The sequence below is a fragment of the Schistocerca gregaria genome, chromosome 3, assembly GCF_023897955.1.
Source record: "Schistocerca gregaria isolate iqSchGreg1 chromosome 3, iqSchGreg1.2, whole genome shotgun sequence".
In the NCBI taxonomy this organism is placed as follows: domain Eukaryota; kingdom Metazoa; phylum Arthropoda; class Insecta; order Orthoptera; family Acrididae; genus Schistocerca; species Schistocerca gregaria.
This window is the reverse complement of record NC_064922.1, coordinates 679,231,876-679,250,322: the sequence shown is the minus strand read 5'-3', so window position 1 is coordinate 679,250,322 and position 18,447 is coordinate 679,231,876. Positions and strand designations below refer to the sequence as shown.

Below are 18,447 nucleotides of genomic sequence, written 5' to 3'. Positions count from 1 at the left end.
CCTTTTCTGAAACACACTGTTGTAGGTTAAATTACATTAACACAGGAACGGAAACCATACGAGTGGGTCAGTATTCATATATCTACTACGAATATAGAAACGAGTGCCTGTTCATCTGATTGCATGTTCTTCTAAAACGATGGATATATTCAGACAGGATTTTAAAAACCGTATATAATCTAACGCTTAGTCTTATCTTGTGCTTCCGCTAAGAGGTGAAACGCAGTAGTTCTTCTTACGCGAGTTGTATTCAAAAAGCTAACGGGGAATTATTAATTTAGCATATTGCATAGTGCGAGTCGCAAGAATTTTTTGTCCCCATATTGGTAGACATATCTAAAAGGTATCTGTACAATATTAGCGATATCCAATATTTAGTGTATTGTCAGTTGTCAAAAATGTTACGAGCCTGCCAACCGTTTCTGAAAGTAATGTTGATATCCGTTCAAGTTTCGTCGACGCAAAAGAACTTACCGCCTTATTCTCTTAATTTTCTTACTCGTATCAGGCATTTGCATCACCAGTCAGTTACATTATCTTTTTCTGCTAGGATCTTTCTCTTACTTACATATATCTTCCAGATAAATCCTACTTCACGCAGTGTCTTATGCAAAATACATTTCTGTCAAAGAAAATAGATTTTTTGCTTTACCACAATAAGTAATTTGCACTATGTTGTTTGTTCTACGTAAAAGCCTCAAATCGTGCGTTGCATTGTCGATTTTGTGAAGCTGTTTATAATGATGGGCTTTCTCACGAAGTTCTTAGCGCTCTTTCTTGAAGATTTCAGTAAACCAAGTAGTTTATTTTTCCTTTCTTTTCTGACCCTATTGTAGTAAGGCTTACTTCTGCATAAATTACCCAACAATCCTTTTTCAGCCAACTCTGTAATTAGGGTGATCATATTTTCTTCGGACAAAAGTGGGACTTTCATACATTTTCTTGGCCAAAAAGTGGGACAGTTTTTATTTCTCGTTAAATATCACGTTTAATGCTAACATTTCTTCTGCCTCTGCAAATATAGCCTTCACTGATATTTGCGTGCGTGCGTGTGCGTGCGCGCGCGTGTGTGTGTGTGTGTACAAAAACCAAGAATGGAAAGACTGGAAAGAAGTACAATTCAAGTTTTCAGAAATTTACTTATTAAGAAATGTAACATTTATAACACATAATGTAGAAAGACATACAGTAAGAATCACTACAAAAATAGTTCTTAGAGAACACAAGGAATTTATGGTTTTGTGGATTCCACACTGCAATCATATTTCTTCGAAGATGAAATTTCATTGAGCAACTCAGGTTTGCCTAACAGGTATGAATAAAAGTCAGTGCAACTGTATTTACTGAAGCTTAAACAGGCCAGTAAAATACACTTAATGCTCCTCACCGTAAATCTTTTCCTCTCATCTGTCCAATGTGACGATAGTAAGCTGAAAAATCTTTCAACATTTGCATTGTGGGCAGGGAGTGAAAAGAAGTAATGCACTATATTAAGCGATTCTCTGAACTGTTCATTACACTTGCAAGATCTGAAAAACCTACTCCATTTTTCATGTGCCATCAACTGATTCCATTGTTCACTGTCTGTTTCCACTTGTTTTACAAATAACTGTATATAAACTATTTCATCAAATAAGAGGCTCTCATTTACTAGAGTGCCCTTTTCATTTAGCCACATTAAAGTATTTTCAACTACTGACCATTCTGGTGGTTCTGTGAGCATCATCCAGGAGAATACAGAAAACTCAGCTATTCATTCCCTGTAACCATGAGGGTAAATAGTGTACTGAAGCATCATAAAATGTTGATACTGCTATGTCAAATTTCTTAACAGACTGGTCATCACAATCATTCGGCACTTTTTTTTTACACTTTGTGGTACAAACTGTTCATGTTTCCAAGCTTTTAGACTTGTCAAAGCTTTATTTAAGACTGCTAATACTTCACATATGGAATTATTCTGTTTCTCAATGCTCAGAATGGATTGTTGGAAAACACTCATATGTGAATGTACAAAAAGCAAATAACATTAATTTATAGAATCACTGAAAAAACTCTTTAAGATTGCAGGGCACTTTGAATTAGACTGTGACAAAAAGTAAGATTTCAAAGGTTCATAAGATTTTCAAGATTCTTTCTATGGCTGGCAACAATGAAAGCCACCTTGTTTTGTAAAAGGAAAGTAAATTTTTGCAAGTGACACCAACAAATTCACAGAATTCAGTGAGTTCTGTAACACAAATAGAAAAAAATATGAAAATTCGTGACAATGCAATCAATGTCAACAGGTAAAACATCACAAGCACTTTGAAATGTGTTATGAGCAACATGTGCTAGACAACCTATGTCAACAACGTTAGAGTTTTTTAATTTTTATTTCAGATATGTGAAAACATTATTACCCTCTTTCTTCATTAACCCCCCTCCTCAAAAAAAAAAAAAGATTACAGTTAGTATTGTCTGCACCAAATGCAACACACTTTGAGATGATACTGAATGACTGTATAACATGAGAAAGATAATTGGAAATGGTTTCGGACTTTTCGTCCTGCAATTCATCAAGATAAAGCAATTTTGTCTGCATCCACCCTCACTTACAGAAAAATACTGAACTATCACAGGAAAAATTTTCTGATGCTCATCAGTAGATATTGAAAAGTATTTTGCACTGTTTACAGCCGCTATTACCTGTTTCTGGAAATGCGGAGGTATAACATTTTTGATAATTTCTTCACACTTTGTTCTTCCACACGATACATTTTCTGCAATCTTAGAATCAGGAAATTTTTGTTTGTTTGGTTGAACACTGCAGTCATTAGAACGATAGCTTTGGTGGTGTTTATTAACATGGAATGACAGGGCTCCTTCTGCTGCAGCTACGTTTTTCTGTTCCTGTGTATTTGAAGTTACAAAATATCTGAGTGAGGACAACAATGGCAAGCAAAAGCAAAGAATATAAGAGTACGCAACAATTGTTATGCTTAAGCTGTACATTATCAGGGGGTACCAATGTACGGAATGTCAGTTTCAATTTGTAGTTTATGAAATCGACACTCAGAAAATATTTTAACCACTTTGTAAATGTCTGAAAATAATCCTTGAAAATCGGCACAAATAGCTTGTTTTTTTAAAAAAAAGTCGGGACAAATTTTTGAGCCTCAAAAAACGGGACAATCCCGATTAATCGGGACGTATGGTCACCCTATCTGTAATGCATGCTTTAATTATGTTTCAGACAAACGAAAGCTCTTTGCTCCTAAAATACTTCTTTGCATTGTGCAGGTTTTTTTTTTTTTTTTGATGTAGTATGCTTATTCGTCATTTCCGAATAACTAACTATATCACAAAATATACTAACTGAACTGAGTGACAGTGCTAACAAAAATCACACGAACTTAACATGAATCATCGCACACTGCACTGCAATGCTGAATAGGATTTGGGTGTGCCTGTAGCGCAGTTGCTGGGTTTTTCTAGGAAAGGCCACTTGCCCCACCAAGAGCGCTTCTCACTCATGTGTTTACCGACAGACTATTTCAGTACTTTTTGGATCATGGCCTAGCCAGACTGCAGTTTATCGTTGGGATTTTCCTATTAGTCAGGATCCAACGGCTCTAATATGAATATCGTATCAATGGGTTCAGGAGGCCCATACTAAGCCGCATGCGAGATTTCGATGACCAACGTGTCTAGCGCCTGAGAGGGCAGAGGTATTGCATGTTCAGTCATGCGATATCTTACTGTTATGTCACGTACCTTACAACAAGCCAAGCATGCACATGAACAGAAAGAGAATGTCATGACTAGCATACAACTATGGAGTCGTGTTTTCAGGATGGCCATAGGCTCTACTCAAGGACATGCTGGATATCGACAGTCTAATCTGACCAGTGGTTGAGAGGGCAGACTTATTGCTCGCTTGGCTGTGCGGAATCATACTACCACATTATGTATCTTGTAGAAAAAGAAGTATCTGCATGGAGAGAACATCTGGAGCACCATTGACTGTCAGATGGTAGCGTTTGATGCAACATGCATTATATTTCTTTTGGCCACAGTTGCCATCTTTGCTTATTCTAGTCTGCTTTTTGTATCATTCTTGTTTCGCATGTGATGAGTTATTTTGCTTCCAACGGAGAATAATACCTTCACGCCGAAGTGGCCGTGCGGTTCTACGCGCTGCAGTCTGGAACCGCGAGACCGCTACGGTTGCAGATTCGAATCCTGCCTCGGGCATGGATGTGTGTGGTGTCTTTGGGTTAGTTAGGTTTAACTAGTTCTAAGTTCTAGGGGACTGATGACCTCAGAAGTTGAGTCCTATAATGCTCAGAGCCATTTGAACCATTTGAACCAATACCTTCACTTTGTCTACTTCATGGCCCCAGTTTTGATGATAAGTCTCTTGCTTACCTTGTTTCAGCTACGCCTCATTACTTTCTTATTCCTTTGGTTTACTCTCAATCCAAGGCGTGTATTCATTAGGCTATTCATTCCAGTCCTTTAAGTGTTGCATTGTTCTGTGAGGATAACCATGTCATTACTGAATCTTATCACTGATATCCTTTCTCCCTGAATTTAAACCTACTACTCAAGCTTCCTTTTATTTGCATCATAGCTTCTTAGGTGACACGTTGAATGGTAGAGGCCAGAGACTACAGCCATGTCTTATAACCTTTCTAATACCAGCACTTTGTTGTTGGTCATCCAGTATTATTTTTCCCTCTTGGTTCTTATACATACTATATTTTACCATTTTCCCCATAGTATCTACCTAATTTCCCAGAATTTCAAATATCTGCACCATTTTACGCGGTCGAACGCTTCTCCTAGGTTGAAAAATACTGTGAACGTATCTAGATTTTTCTTAAGTCTTGGGTATATTATCAATCACGAAGTCAGTCTAGCCTCTCTAGTCCTTTACCGTTCCTGAAGGTAAACTAAACATTCTTCAGTATACTATTCTTGTCAGTATCCTGTATACACTAAATGTTCGACAGAATATGTGATAGTTCTCGTTCTTATCTTCTACAACTACAAATCATCTGATGGCGTACCTAAGATTCATTGATTCATCAAACCAACTTGAATAGTCGTTTGCTTGCCATTTCTCCGAATGATCTGAAGCGTTCAGAAGGAACATTATTTATGCCTTCATTATTTATGCCTTCTGTGATCACCAGTCGTCCAAAACCGTGACTGTAATACTCTGTCTTCTATGTCTTCCACATCGACTCCCAATTCTCCTGCTGTCATGTCATAAGGCAGTCGATTCCTCTCATAGAGTCCTTCAATATACAGATATCTCCTTTCTCCTGTGCATTTAACAGTAGAATTCCTATTGCACTGTTAATGTTGAGCCTTTTGCTTTTAATTTTACTAAAGGTTGTTTTGACTTTTCTAAATGCTGAAAAAGTCCTTCTGGCAACTCTTTCCTTCTCCATTGCTCCATTTCTTTTCCGGCTGCCAGTACTCTTTAACTTCCATGCACTTTCTGAGTGTTACATTTCTAAAAAATTTAACTTGCTGAATTCCTGTCGTGGACTGAAATTTTGTACTTCTTTTTTTTGTCTATAAATTGATGTAATTATTTATTTAGTTGAACTAGCAGTAGCTTTCTTATACCTGTACTTGTCTGTTCAAATTTTGTGATGTATTTGTTTAGAGATGTCCCTTCCTCTTCAGCCAAAGTGGCTGTTGTGAAATTCATTATTGCAATATTTATAGACTTAGTGAACTTCAAACGCACTTTATATTCTTCAGCTCTTCTGTGCCCACTTAATTTCTCATTAATTCTTCTGTACAACTAATTTAAATTTAAGTCTACACCTCGTCATCACTAAACTGTAATTTATATATGTGCTCCTGGGAACGCCATACTATCCAATTCCTGATTTAGGAATTTCTGTCTGACCATGATTTTATCCAGCTGACATCTTCCCATGCCTCCAGGCCTTATCCAAGTATACCTCCTCCTCTTGTGATTTTTGAACAGTATAATTGCTATTAATAGCTGAAATTTATTACAGAATTCAATTACAATTTTTCCTCTTTCATTCAAACACCTGTGATCGTTAGATTTTCATCTCCTTTTACATAATGAATTACACGTTCAATATTCTCTATGTTATCTCTGTCTCTTCGTCTTCTGCTTGTGTCGTCGGTAAGTATTCTTTCACTATTGTCGTTGGCTTTGCTTTGCTGAAGATTCTATCGAGAATCACTGAATTAATAACAATAGCTCACTCTCGGCCCTAGATTCCTATTCATGACAACACCTACTCTCGGCACACCAGTTTTTGCTGCTTTTGTGATGAACTTGTTATCGACCATTGAGCTTGGATACTTACACTCCATGGAGGAATAACTTGTTTCAAGTAGTAGCACTGTCTCCAATTATGTCCTCTGTTAGGTAAAAAAAAGGTCCCATCCACTGTTGAAGAAGAAGATATAATAGATATAATACCCCTACCCCCCCCCCCCCCCCCGCACGACACACCTTTAGTACTAAACTGGTGATCTCTTTATCTCTTACAATATGGCCTATCGACTGATCCCTTCTTTTAGTGAAATTACGCCACAATTTTTTTCTTTCCAGTTATATTCAGTATCTCCCCATTGATTATACGACCTACTCATCTAATCTTCAACATTCTTCTGCAGCACCACATTTCAAAAGCTTCTATTCTCTTTTGTCTGAACTTTGTATCGTCCACGTTTAGAAAATACTTCCTAGCACTTAAATGTATATTAGATATTAATAAATTTCTCTTCTTTGGAAACACTTTTCTTGGCATTGTCAGTCTAAATTTTGTATCTTCTCTACTTTGGCCATCATCAGTTGTCTTACTGACCAAATAACAAAACCCATGTACTATTTTAGTATCTCGTATCTTAATCTAATTCTCTCTTAATCCTGATTTAATGCGGCTACATACCATTAGCCTTGTTTTGCTTTTATTGATGTTCACCTTACGTCCTAATTTCAAGACACTGTCCATTCCATTTAACTGCTCTCCCAAGTCCTTCGCTGTCTCTCACAGAATTACAATGTCATCGGCGAACTTCAAAGTTTTTATTCTTTCTCACTGAACTTTAATCCTTTACCAAATTTTTCTTTAGTTCCCTTTACTACTTGCCAAGTGTACAAATGGAATAACATTGGGAGTCGGCTACAACGCTGTCTCAGTCACTTCTCAACCACTGCTTCCTTTTCGTCCCTCTCAACTCTTATAACTGCCGCTGGTTTCTGTAAGCGTTGTGCATAAACTTACGCTCCTAGTATTTTACCCGAATTTCAAAGAGTTTATTCCAGCGTCATTGTCAAAAGCTAACTCACTTAATTGTGTTTATTGAAACTAGATTTTCCGATAAAGTTGACGTCTTTCTCCTTGACACTCTCCTTTGAGCCAAACAATCCTACGACGGTCCGTAATGCCTGTCTTCATATACGTTCAGTGTCTCCTGGTAGTCCTATTTGGTCTGGGTCCTACATGTTTGAACAACATTCTATGATGGGCACAATAGTGTTTGATAAGTAACTCTCTCAGTCTGCTGATATAACTTTGCTAGTACATTGTCAAACAACCGGAATCTGCCATGTGCTTTACGTACAATTTGATGCCCATACAAATCGCTACACCCAGGTATTTACATTGTTGACTGATCCCAGTGGTGTTTAACTCATATAGTAGTCATAGAAACCACACTTTTGTGGAACACATAATTTTACATTTAGTACTTTTAAAGCATATTGCAAAGTTGCTCACCAGTTTGTAACCGTATCAAGAGCAGACTGGATATTTGTGCAACTTTTCTTAGGACTATTTCAGCACAGGTAATTGCATGATCTACAAAAATCTGAGGTGCTATTACTATCATCTGTCTTGTTATATATTCATTTAGCGTTTTATTAGAGATCATGTACCAACAACAAAATTTCTGAGCTTGCTATAAACTTCTGCCAGATTTTACATTTACATACAAAACGAACAAGAAAGGCCCCAACACGTTTCCTTGTGACAGACTTGACATTTGTAATCCAAGCTTCTCTATCTAGAATAACATGCTGCAACCTCACTACCAAGAACTCCTCAGTCGAATCACGAACAAGAAAGGCTCCAACACGTTTCCTTGGGACAAAGTTGACGTTATTTGTAATCCAAGCTCCTCCATCTAGGATAACATTCTGCAACCTCACTACCAAGACCACCTCAATCGAATCACGAACAAGAAAGGCCCCAACACGTTCCATTGGGACAAACTTGACATTTGTAATCTAAGATTCTCTATCTAGGATAACATGCTGCGACCTCACTGCCAAGAACTCCTCAATCGAATCACAAATTTCGTCTGTTACTCCATGTAGTCTGAAGATTTTCAGAAAAGATATAGTGCCTCGATCCGTGGCTTTCAGGATGTTGTACCAGAAGACCACGAGTTGGGTCCCACATGACCAGTGTCTTCGGAAACCATGCTGACTGACATGGTCATTCTACTCGAGATGCTTCATTACGTTTGAGCTCAGAATAATTTGCAACATCGTATAACAGGTACATGTCAAAGATATTGGACTATAATTTCTTGGGTCACATTTGCTACGATTCTTCTACGAGATCGTACTGAAAAGTAATGCCACTGAATTTTTTGTGTGAGAACTCCTAAAGCTTTTGAAATAAAACCGTCATTAATAGTCTACATGTTTGCAGCTCTTTGCCGCTAGACGGCTCCGAATTGTAGCACGTAACATGGCGGTGTGTAAGGTATCTGTGATGAATGATGAATAACACAAAGGTAACTGCCTGAGGATCGGTAGTCCAGATGGCCAAAGGTCTACTTTCGGCACGAAAGGTTGTGGAAAGTCCATGACATAGAATATACGCAATGAACATCAAATCCTAATGTGGACTTGATGTTAATGTCATGACTTCTGAAACTAAAGGATGTAATGTTAACGACAAAGCCTATATAGCGAACAATGTTTCGATAAAAACAATATGCAAAGCAATTCAATTTGCAAAAGCAGCAGCGTGTGCTGTGAAAGTGAAAAAAATTCTAGGAAATGCTCGTAGAGATTGACATAGTAATTTGTTTTTTAGTGTATTAAGATTATGTCTGTGCCGCAAAGATTTCTTCACGGAACAATATGAACATGAATATCGTGTGAAGCTTAAATGTTTTACACTGTGAACAATATAGTGAACGTGTACAAAAGGTGTATCTACCCTTGGGCACCAACCATAGTGACAGGGTAGATAAACTTAGTGTGTTATACAACTGCGTACGCGCGGGTTGTGAACAAAAATGGTTCAAATGACTCTAAACGCTATGGGACCTCTGAGGTCATCAGTCCCCTAGACTTAGAACTACTTATACCTAACGACATTACACACATGCATGCGCGAGAGAGGATTCGTACCTGCGACCGTAGAAGCAGCGTGGTTCCGAACTGAAGCACCTAGAACCGCTCGACCAAAGCGGCCGGCTATTGTGAACTCCAGTACAGAGTTGAACTTCTGCAAAGTGACTACATGAGTTTGAGGGGCTCGAAGAGTACCAGACTTGACTGGTCGTGAACCACTAGACTGTGTATTCATCCAAGGGATGACACAGAAATACATCGTGTTCCGAAAACTGGACTAAGGGTTACTCGGAAACTTAAATACATTTACACATTTCAGAACATTAAAACGAACATTCGTGTGTGAATATCGAATGAATGGAACATTGATAATTCTCTTTTCCCCCTAGCCAGTAACATCTGTTGCGTAAATAGTTAAAACTGATGCTAGAAGGGGTTGCTTCATGTTCACTTGTCTGTCACGGACACGATGCGAAGACGGCGTGATAGCAGAGGTGAAACAGCTGACCGTAGAGCCAACGGCCGCCGCCCAACAATCGCCGGTCCGTACGCGGTGGAGGGGGCGCCTCGCAGCTCCGTCACTCGCAGTGTCGCCGCAACACCGTCTACGTCACACCGGCGTCGCATCAGCTAAAAAAATCGGCGACTGACAACGGATATTACGTGTGATGTGTGGGCGTGTGTTGTTGTAAAAGACCTCATTAGCACCATTCGAAATATGTCTCCCACTATATGTGAAAAGGAGCTCAGGTTACCATCTCCAAGAAGATTGTTTTTAATTTTATGTATGTGACCAGAATTTACTGTGTTTCCTCCGATTGTATTCTTTGATGTTATTTACTTGAGGAATATTCAATCAACATGTCCTTGCCTTGTGATTGTTAGAGACATTGGATAAATGTGACCATACAGTCCGAAGACCCTGGGCTGGTTTTTAACTCACGGTTTTTCCATGCCCGTGAACCCAAATGAGGGGGTTAACTTTTGTTATTCTCCTGTGAGAATTGTCAACACCTTTCCGGACTGAAACTTCTGCCACAGGACTAGGGAAGTGTTTTAATTACTTTTCCTTACGATTAGGAAAATGACATACGTGTGTTGCTACTATGCGCAACCTATATTCGAAAATTGATTTCACAAGCACATATGTAAAATGTTATGAAAGAGTGAAACAGTACTGTGGTATGACTGGTACACTTAAACAGTTTTGTCCCAGCCATCCGAAGAGGCAATTGTACTGTTTCTGCTGGGTGGACATGAATGTGAAATGTATAGATTACATGTTTTTACGATAACTGTTGTATGAGTAACTTGCGAGTGTTACCAAGGAACAATATAGTATGCTATAATGTATGCCTATTCCATGGAATTGAGATTCTGTGTTTGAACTCTGACCTCTTTGTTCATAACTATTCTTCTTCTTGGCTTATGATCTGGACGCGAACCGTAAGGAGCGTTTAACGAAGTTTCATCTTGCTGTACCAGCCAGTGTAAGTGATTAACAAAATTGAAAATAAAGTTGTTTGTGACTTAAAAATTGCGTCCATGTTGAAATCATTTGTAATCCTAAACCTTACGTGTCTAGGGTAGACATGCGCCATAACAGAAATTCTTCATTGTTAGGCGCCATCTTAAAAAAAAAGTAAGAACTTTATTTTAGCTCATCGTAGAGACAATTTCTCAAAGTTGCGAGATAACTTCCCAGGTAGGAAGGCCTGGTCACAGGATTATAGTTCTGGTATAAGATTTTATTTGCAAAAGCTGCGCTTGTAATCTTACATTGGGAATCAAGACGAAACCACGATTTTGAGTTGCTGAATTTATTGTTGCACGGAACGGACTGGTGAAATATTTTATGGTGCTATAAACACACGACCTTTAACTTGGCGTCGACTAGGCATATATTGAGGAATATCTGTGGTGTTTTAATAGTTAAAGAAATGGGTATTTACAATTCCGTAACCCCTGAGAACTGAGCTAGTTTACTGCGTCGGGCTAAATGAGCAGCCATAGCGTACGGATCTCCGTGCCGGCACGTTCATAGGAGCTCAGTCCGTCAGTTCACCTGATGATGGCGACATGTTTGATCGCCGAAATATTGTGCCCGTTGGACACTATAGACCGGCAGTACACCCGTGGATATTTTGATTATCAAATACGCCGGGAGAAACTCAAGAATCACAACATATTACTCTGTTAATAGTATTCCTACATTAGTTATTTCTGTTTTATGTTGAGTCATTGCATTAATGTGTGTTCCTTTTTTACATATGTCACGGCTCATATTCATTCTATTACATTACACAGATAGTGAAGAAAAGAGTCAGAACAATTTTTATTTTTTTACATCACAAGCACAGTACTTTAATATTCTGTTAGGTACCCCATCATATCCATGAGAGTCCTTAGTCTTCAGTGATTTAGTTGTTGACCCAAACTCTTCCTTGTCTGTATCACAGAGAAGTATTTTTGACATCAATCTCGGAAAGGAATTTGCTAAGAAAGTTATATGATTCCATGTAGAACCAAAACTTTTATTTAATTCACCAGGAATGCTCAGAAAATGATTGTTAAGTACTGTACATATATCAGTAACAGAAATATTTTTACTACGAAGTGACCTTACATCGTCAACGTTGTGCTGCTGACCAGCCACTTCCTTCACACCTGACGATATGGTTTTAATTTTGTCCTCTGAATTAGCTATTCTATTTGCATACCACATACTCTTTGCCTTCCTAACAACATTTTTAAGCACCTTACAATACTGTTTGTAATGGGCTACTGTAGCTTGAGTGTGACAACATTTTGATATAATTCCCGTTTTGTTCTACATGATCTCCTTATCCCACTACTCAGCCACCTGGGCTGCCTGTTACTGCTGTTTAGAACGTCCTAATGGAAAGCAATTCTCAAAGGAAATGAGAAATGTGTTAAGGAATGCATTAAATTTATCATCTGTGTTGAAACTTCCTGGCAGATTAAAACTGTGTGCCAGACCGAGACTCGAACTCGGGACCTTTGCCTTTTGCGGCCAAGTGCTCTACTATCTGAGCCACCCAAGCACGACTCACGCCCCGTCCTCACAGCTTTTACTTCCGCCAGCACCTCGTCTTCTACCTTCCAAACGTTACAGAAGCTCTCCTGCAAACTCCTGAAACAAAGGAGCGCACTTACCCGCGAAAGGCTAAGGTCCCGAGTTCGAATCTCGGTCTGGCACACAGTTTTAATCTGCCAGGTGGTTTCATATCAGTGCACACTCCGCTGCAGAGTGAAAATCTCATTGTGGAATCATCTATGTTATCAGCACTATAAACATCCTGCCCTTCTTGTTCCTTGACAAGGTTTAAAAAACTCTCTACTGCTGTTGGATTAACTTTCCTACATAATTTGTAATTATATGTGATATTTGTTTGAGTACAAAAGCCTTTTAGTGTTAAAATTTGTGTATCAAGGTCTGAAAGGTGCTTTTACTAACAGAACGCCCATCTAGTAATGAAGAATGAATAAAAATATTGCCTATGGCTGTGTTACTGTTCCCCTGCACCCTAGTTGGAAAAAAACTCACTCTGCATCTTATCATATGAATTTAGGAGATCTATCAACATCCTTTTTCGTGCACCATCACACAAAATGTATATTGAATTCACCACATATAACTAATTTCTGGTATTTCCTACAAAGTGAATCAAGAACCCCCTGTATCTTGAACAAAAATGCTCTGAAGTCAGAGTTAGGGGACCTATAAACAACAAGAATTAGAAGTTTAGTTTCACTAAATTCAACTGCCGCTGCACAACATTCAGATATCTGTTCATTGCAGTGTCGTGATACGTATATGGACTCAAATGGTATACTGTTTTTTTTTTTTTATGCACATAGCCACTCCCCCACCCTGCAAGGAACTCCTTGAAACACAGCCAATGTGTATTCTGCTAAATTTACTTGAGGAATATTCAATCAACATGTCCTTGCCTTGTGATTGTTAGAGACATTGGATAAATGTGACCATACAGTCCGAAGACCCTGGGCTGGTTTTTAACTCACAGTTTTTCCATGCCCGTGAACCCAAATGAGGGGGTTAACTTGTGTTATTCTCCTGTGAGAATTGTCAACACCTTTCCGGACTGTTGTTCAAAGTATTTTCATTGAGGGGAATGCACTGGCGAAGCCAGTGGGCATTCTAGCGAGATCTTCTCTTGGGAATGCAGTATCTATAGTAGAAAGAAATTCATAGAGGAGCAGATCATAGATCATAATAGATCAACTCTAACGCCTCTGAATTGTCAAATCATTTAAGTGGTGCTCCGATATTCCAATAATTTCAGAGTCAACTTCTATAAGCAGTTCACTAACTTTATCTCTAATACTTATTATATTTTGATGAAATATGTTAATTCCTTCTCTACTTGGAAACATGACATCCTCGAAAGATGAGCCCTTAGTTAGAAGGACTCCCTCTAAGCAGGCATGCCTATCAGCTGACTTCAGTCTAAAAAAGCTGCAGCTCTAACACCAACTACTACAGGAATTTTTCCTTGAATGATCCCACCACCATCTACTACATTGTCACCTATAAGCTTCGCCAGCCTCCCCTTCCCATACCTATTGAGATGCAGGCCATGCCTAGTGAAACTCGATCTACTAATAGACCCAACTGGCACCACTCAAATATGGCCCTGTGCCATGAGCGCCCTCTCCAGCCCCATGTTAACAGCCACATTAAGGTGAAGCCGATCATGATGCTGAAAGGGTTGCATGAAGTGCACATTAGTGTCACCAGTTTGAGTATCTATCTTTATCAGGTCACCACCTATATCATATTCCACATTCCTATTAAGATTGTTCCCTCCTCCACCCCCTATCACTACCTGATCCTTCTTCGTAAAATTCCTACATTGCTCCCTTGTGCTGAGGCAATCCTGCACTAGGCTTCACAAAGCTGGTGACCTGGTACTCACTTCCCAACACTTCCTGCAACTGCTGGCTCACACCTCTACCGTGCGAACTACCTAGCAGCAGAACCTTATTCTTTCTGTTAGACTTTGCAACTGATTTAGGCCTCCTAACTGTTAAGGACTTCTGCATTTTCCCTACATCTACAGTTACACGAGCCTCCTCTTCACTCAACTCGGGGTGACTGTTGGTCTTATCTGTTGCATGTATTCTTAGTATAACTGTCTGAATATCTCCTCCTCCTCCTAGCTGCCTTCTTTCCAATTGCCAGTTCCCATTTCCCACCACCCTTCACCCTCCTCAACCTACGTAGTTCCTCCTTTGCCTGTTGTAACGCCACCTGAAGGGCACGGATCTTACGCTCCTGCTCCTCTATTAATTTCTTTCTACTACAGATACTGCATTCCCAAGAGAAGATCTCGCTAGAATGCCCACTGGCTTCGCCAGTGCATTCCCCCCAATGAAAATACTTTGAACAAATCCCACACCGTAACCCACTACTCACAAACCTGCAACAGAGCCCACACTTCTCACTCATAGTAAAATTTTACAGTTACTGAAAAAAACAACAAGTCTACGTTACCTAAGTCAGTTACACCAGTGGATCTATTTATGGAACTAACAACAGTGGTCTCGAAATTCTCTGCCTACTAAGAAAGCAACTACTTGGATTAATACTACTACACCACAGCTAATACCAACAGCGACAAAACTTCACAAAATTATTAGCTAAAACCAAAAATTCAAGCGGCACTGGAACACTCAACGAAGTTAAAACACTGAATGAAAATTTTACTGAAACATTTCACTAGAAGCAATAAGAAACGTCAGCTGAAAACTAAAGCACAAAATTTACTAAAACTACTTCAACGCACAGAAAACTCTAAAAAACACAGCGAGCGAACGTTTCCAAAAGTTTATTAAGCAGTTATTTCGCCACAAACAGCACGAAACACCACTGAAAACTACTAAATTTAATAACTATACTCCGTCTTAGTATATATATAGTTAAGGCTCACCGGCCACTTGACCATCTTCTTCTTCTGTGCGAATGCACAAACAGTGCCCGAACTCTTACGGGAATCGGCAACGCGCCGCGAGTAATGAGCATAATGGGCGGGGGCACTACGAATGTAGTGCGGGACAATACGTTGAGAATGTGGGGTTCGCGGGAGGCGTGCCAGAGATAAATTCCTGCACTCGCGCTATCCTCTGTGTCCTTGGTGGCTCAGATAGATAGAGCGTCTGCCATGTAAGCAGGAGATCCCGGGTTCGAGTCCTGGTCGGGTCACACATTTTCATCTGTCCCCGTTGCCGTACGTCAACGCCTGTAATCATCAGCTAAGGGTGTTCATTTCATTGTAAATAAAAACGCCAACAAAGTGCACAGCGTGGTACTGGATGACCAGCGATTAAAGGTACGTAGAACAGTTACGTCTCAAGAGCACAAAGACACAGTGTACCATTCACGCTAAATGAAATGTGAACTAGGAGAATGCTTTATGCAGGATGGGTGCCACATTTGTAGATTACTGACCAAAGATAAACGCAAACACAAATTTCTCAGCAATATTTGCACTGTTTAGGGGAGCCCCAACTGATCTGTTGCGCCTATTTGTTGCCATGGTTGAGCTTAGGACTACAAATTCGCGCCAGAAATTAAGCTGCTATCACAACGAGATGTGAAATCATGCGGCCAGCCATTAGGAAAAAAAAAAAAACATAAAAATTTTGATTTAATCTGTTAGAAACTTGTGCTCTAAGTGTTTTCTGGCTTGCAAAAGCTATTCTCCGCATTGATTACGTAGTTACCCAATAATTAACGATTGCTGATAGTCTTATCGCCCAGCCGGCCGTTTTGGCCGTGCGGTTCTAGGCGCTTCAGTCTGGAACCTCGTGACCGCTACGGTCGCAGGTTCGAATCCTGCCTCGGGCACAGATGTGTGTGATGTCCTTAGGTTAGTTAGGTTTAATTAGTTCTAAGTTCTAGGGGACTGATGACCACGGATGTTAAGTCCCACAGTGCTGAGAGCCATTTGAACCATTTGAACCATCTTCTCGTCCAGATGAATGAAACGAGGAGATTATGCCGCAAAACAAGTACACTTTCGATATGAAAACACTGTCTGTAGCTGTCAGGTCGAGAAATCTTGACATTCTCCTAGTACTAATAGTGAAGGTTTAAATTCCGTAGAGCCTTGTACAAAACTAGTAATGGCATTTATATGGCTCGTGTTATAATGTGCTCTGTGTGTTACTGCTTCTAAAGGCCAAGGCAAACACTGCTTATCCACCACCACCAAAAATGCAGCAAAGTCTAAGTTCCACAGTATGACGTAAACAATGATGCCGTTAAGTGAGGAACGCCGCCGCCAGATGTGACACTGCTATATGACGGAAGGGTTTCAGCACTGGATCGATGTTACAGGTTTATCCTTCCTATGGTTTCCCTAATAAATGCCTTTGAATTATTTGATTGATCAGATTATAATAACCTATTCACTGACAAACAATTAACATATCCTTTCATCTGACAAATTCGGTAACCATACATTTCCAACAGTGTCTTTAATGATGCATACCTATTCCTTCAGTTTATTTTCTAAAACTAGAGTTGAAGTATGTATCGTTTGGTTCAAAATGGTTCAAATGGCTCTGAGCACTATGCGACTTAACTTCAGAGGTCATCAGTCCCCTAGAACTTAGAACTACTTAAACCTAACTAACCTAAGGACATCACACACATCCATGCCCGAGGCAGGATTCGTGCCTGCGACAGTAGCGGTCGCTCGGTTCCAGACTGTAGCGCCTAGAAACACACGGACACTCCGGCCGGCCATGTATCGTTTGCAATGCGCTGTGAAATGTTAACTAGTGTGAGCCTTTCTCCCAATTCCAGTCATCACGATTACCTCTGTTCTAGTTGTTCGTCTAGAAATTTAACACTATTTCTACATTACAAGTTCTTTTCATGTTGTAAATTACGACATTACTTAGCGATGGAAAGGTCTGTCTCGATTTTTTGAATGTATTTATTCAGCCTTATAGATCATATTTAAAACATTTCTAAAACTATCCACATACTTCAGTACACATAAAGGACAGTCTGAAACCTACTGACACGAAATTTTTAACCCATCGGCAGTAATGTAATTATATCACGCGTGTTTGTGCTATTAAATGAAGCACTAATAGATACACGAATGATGGATATTAATGAACATTCAGGATTTGATGTTAGAAGGATCATTTTATAGTGTCACAATCACATCCAAAAAGTGTGTAGTAATTTGGCTCGTTCCAGCAGCGATGACGAGAAGTAAGTTGTCAACAAACTTTCCAATAAAAATAACATGTTTACGATCAATCTCTATTTCGTTTTAGTATAAATGAATGATATTTTTTTAGACCTGGATGCAAGAATAGTTCTTTTACTGAAATATAAATAATGAAAACTGAACTCTACACAGAAATTTTAAACTGTTCCCAGACGAAAAATGAGTAGACCGTCAACTACTTAACAATTAAATCTATGGATCCCGTTCTGAAATTGGTTAGTCGTCGTCTTTGACCCCAAATCATAATCTTGATATTTTACCTTGCTGAGGCTTTGGTTAAGGTAGGCACATACATGTAAGGTTTGTTTTTGATCTGATTTATTGCTACATTTGGACAATAGTGGCATCATTATGTGAGATTAGCTATGCGTGGAAAAAGTACAGAACTACGTTGACAATATTTAATTGCCTAACAAGAGAGTGGTTTAAGTCGTTGTCTCGATAGTGGGTTAACACCTTGAAGCTTTATGGACTGATAATATGGCTGATAAGGACTTAAGGATTACAGGTTTGCAAACGAATCGCTGTGTTCGGCAAATGCACGACTTGGAATAAATACGTTAAGCAAGAGCTGTTTAGCTCAGCAGTTGCGGACGATCGTTGCGATAACGACAAAACTGGAGAGGAATTACCGAAGAAATCTGAAGAAGAAGCCATGTAAAGTCAAATGAATCATTTTTAGACGATCAGCTAAGGCCTTAAAATATGAGGAGGAATAAAATAGTTTGAGAGACTGGGGTAAAATTGAAGAATAGGGCTATTCTCTTTCCTCCTCTCATTATTGTTAAGTAATGT

General features: G+C 39.3%; 1 protein-coding gene across 1 annotated transcript in view; it reads right to left on the bottom strand.

The window, feature by feature from the left end:
* Positions 1 to 18,447, bottom strand: part of LOC126354404 (uncharacterized) — a 356,054-nt gene that overhangs the window by 56,131 nt on the left and 281,476 nt on the right. The window lies entirely within an intron of this gene.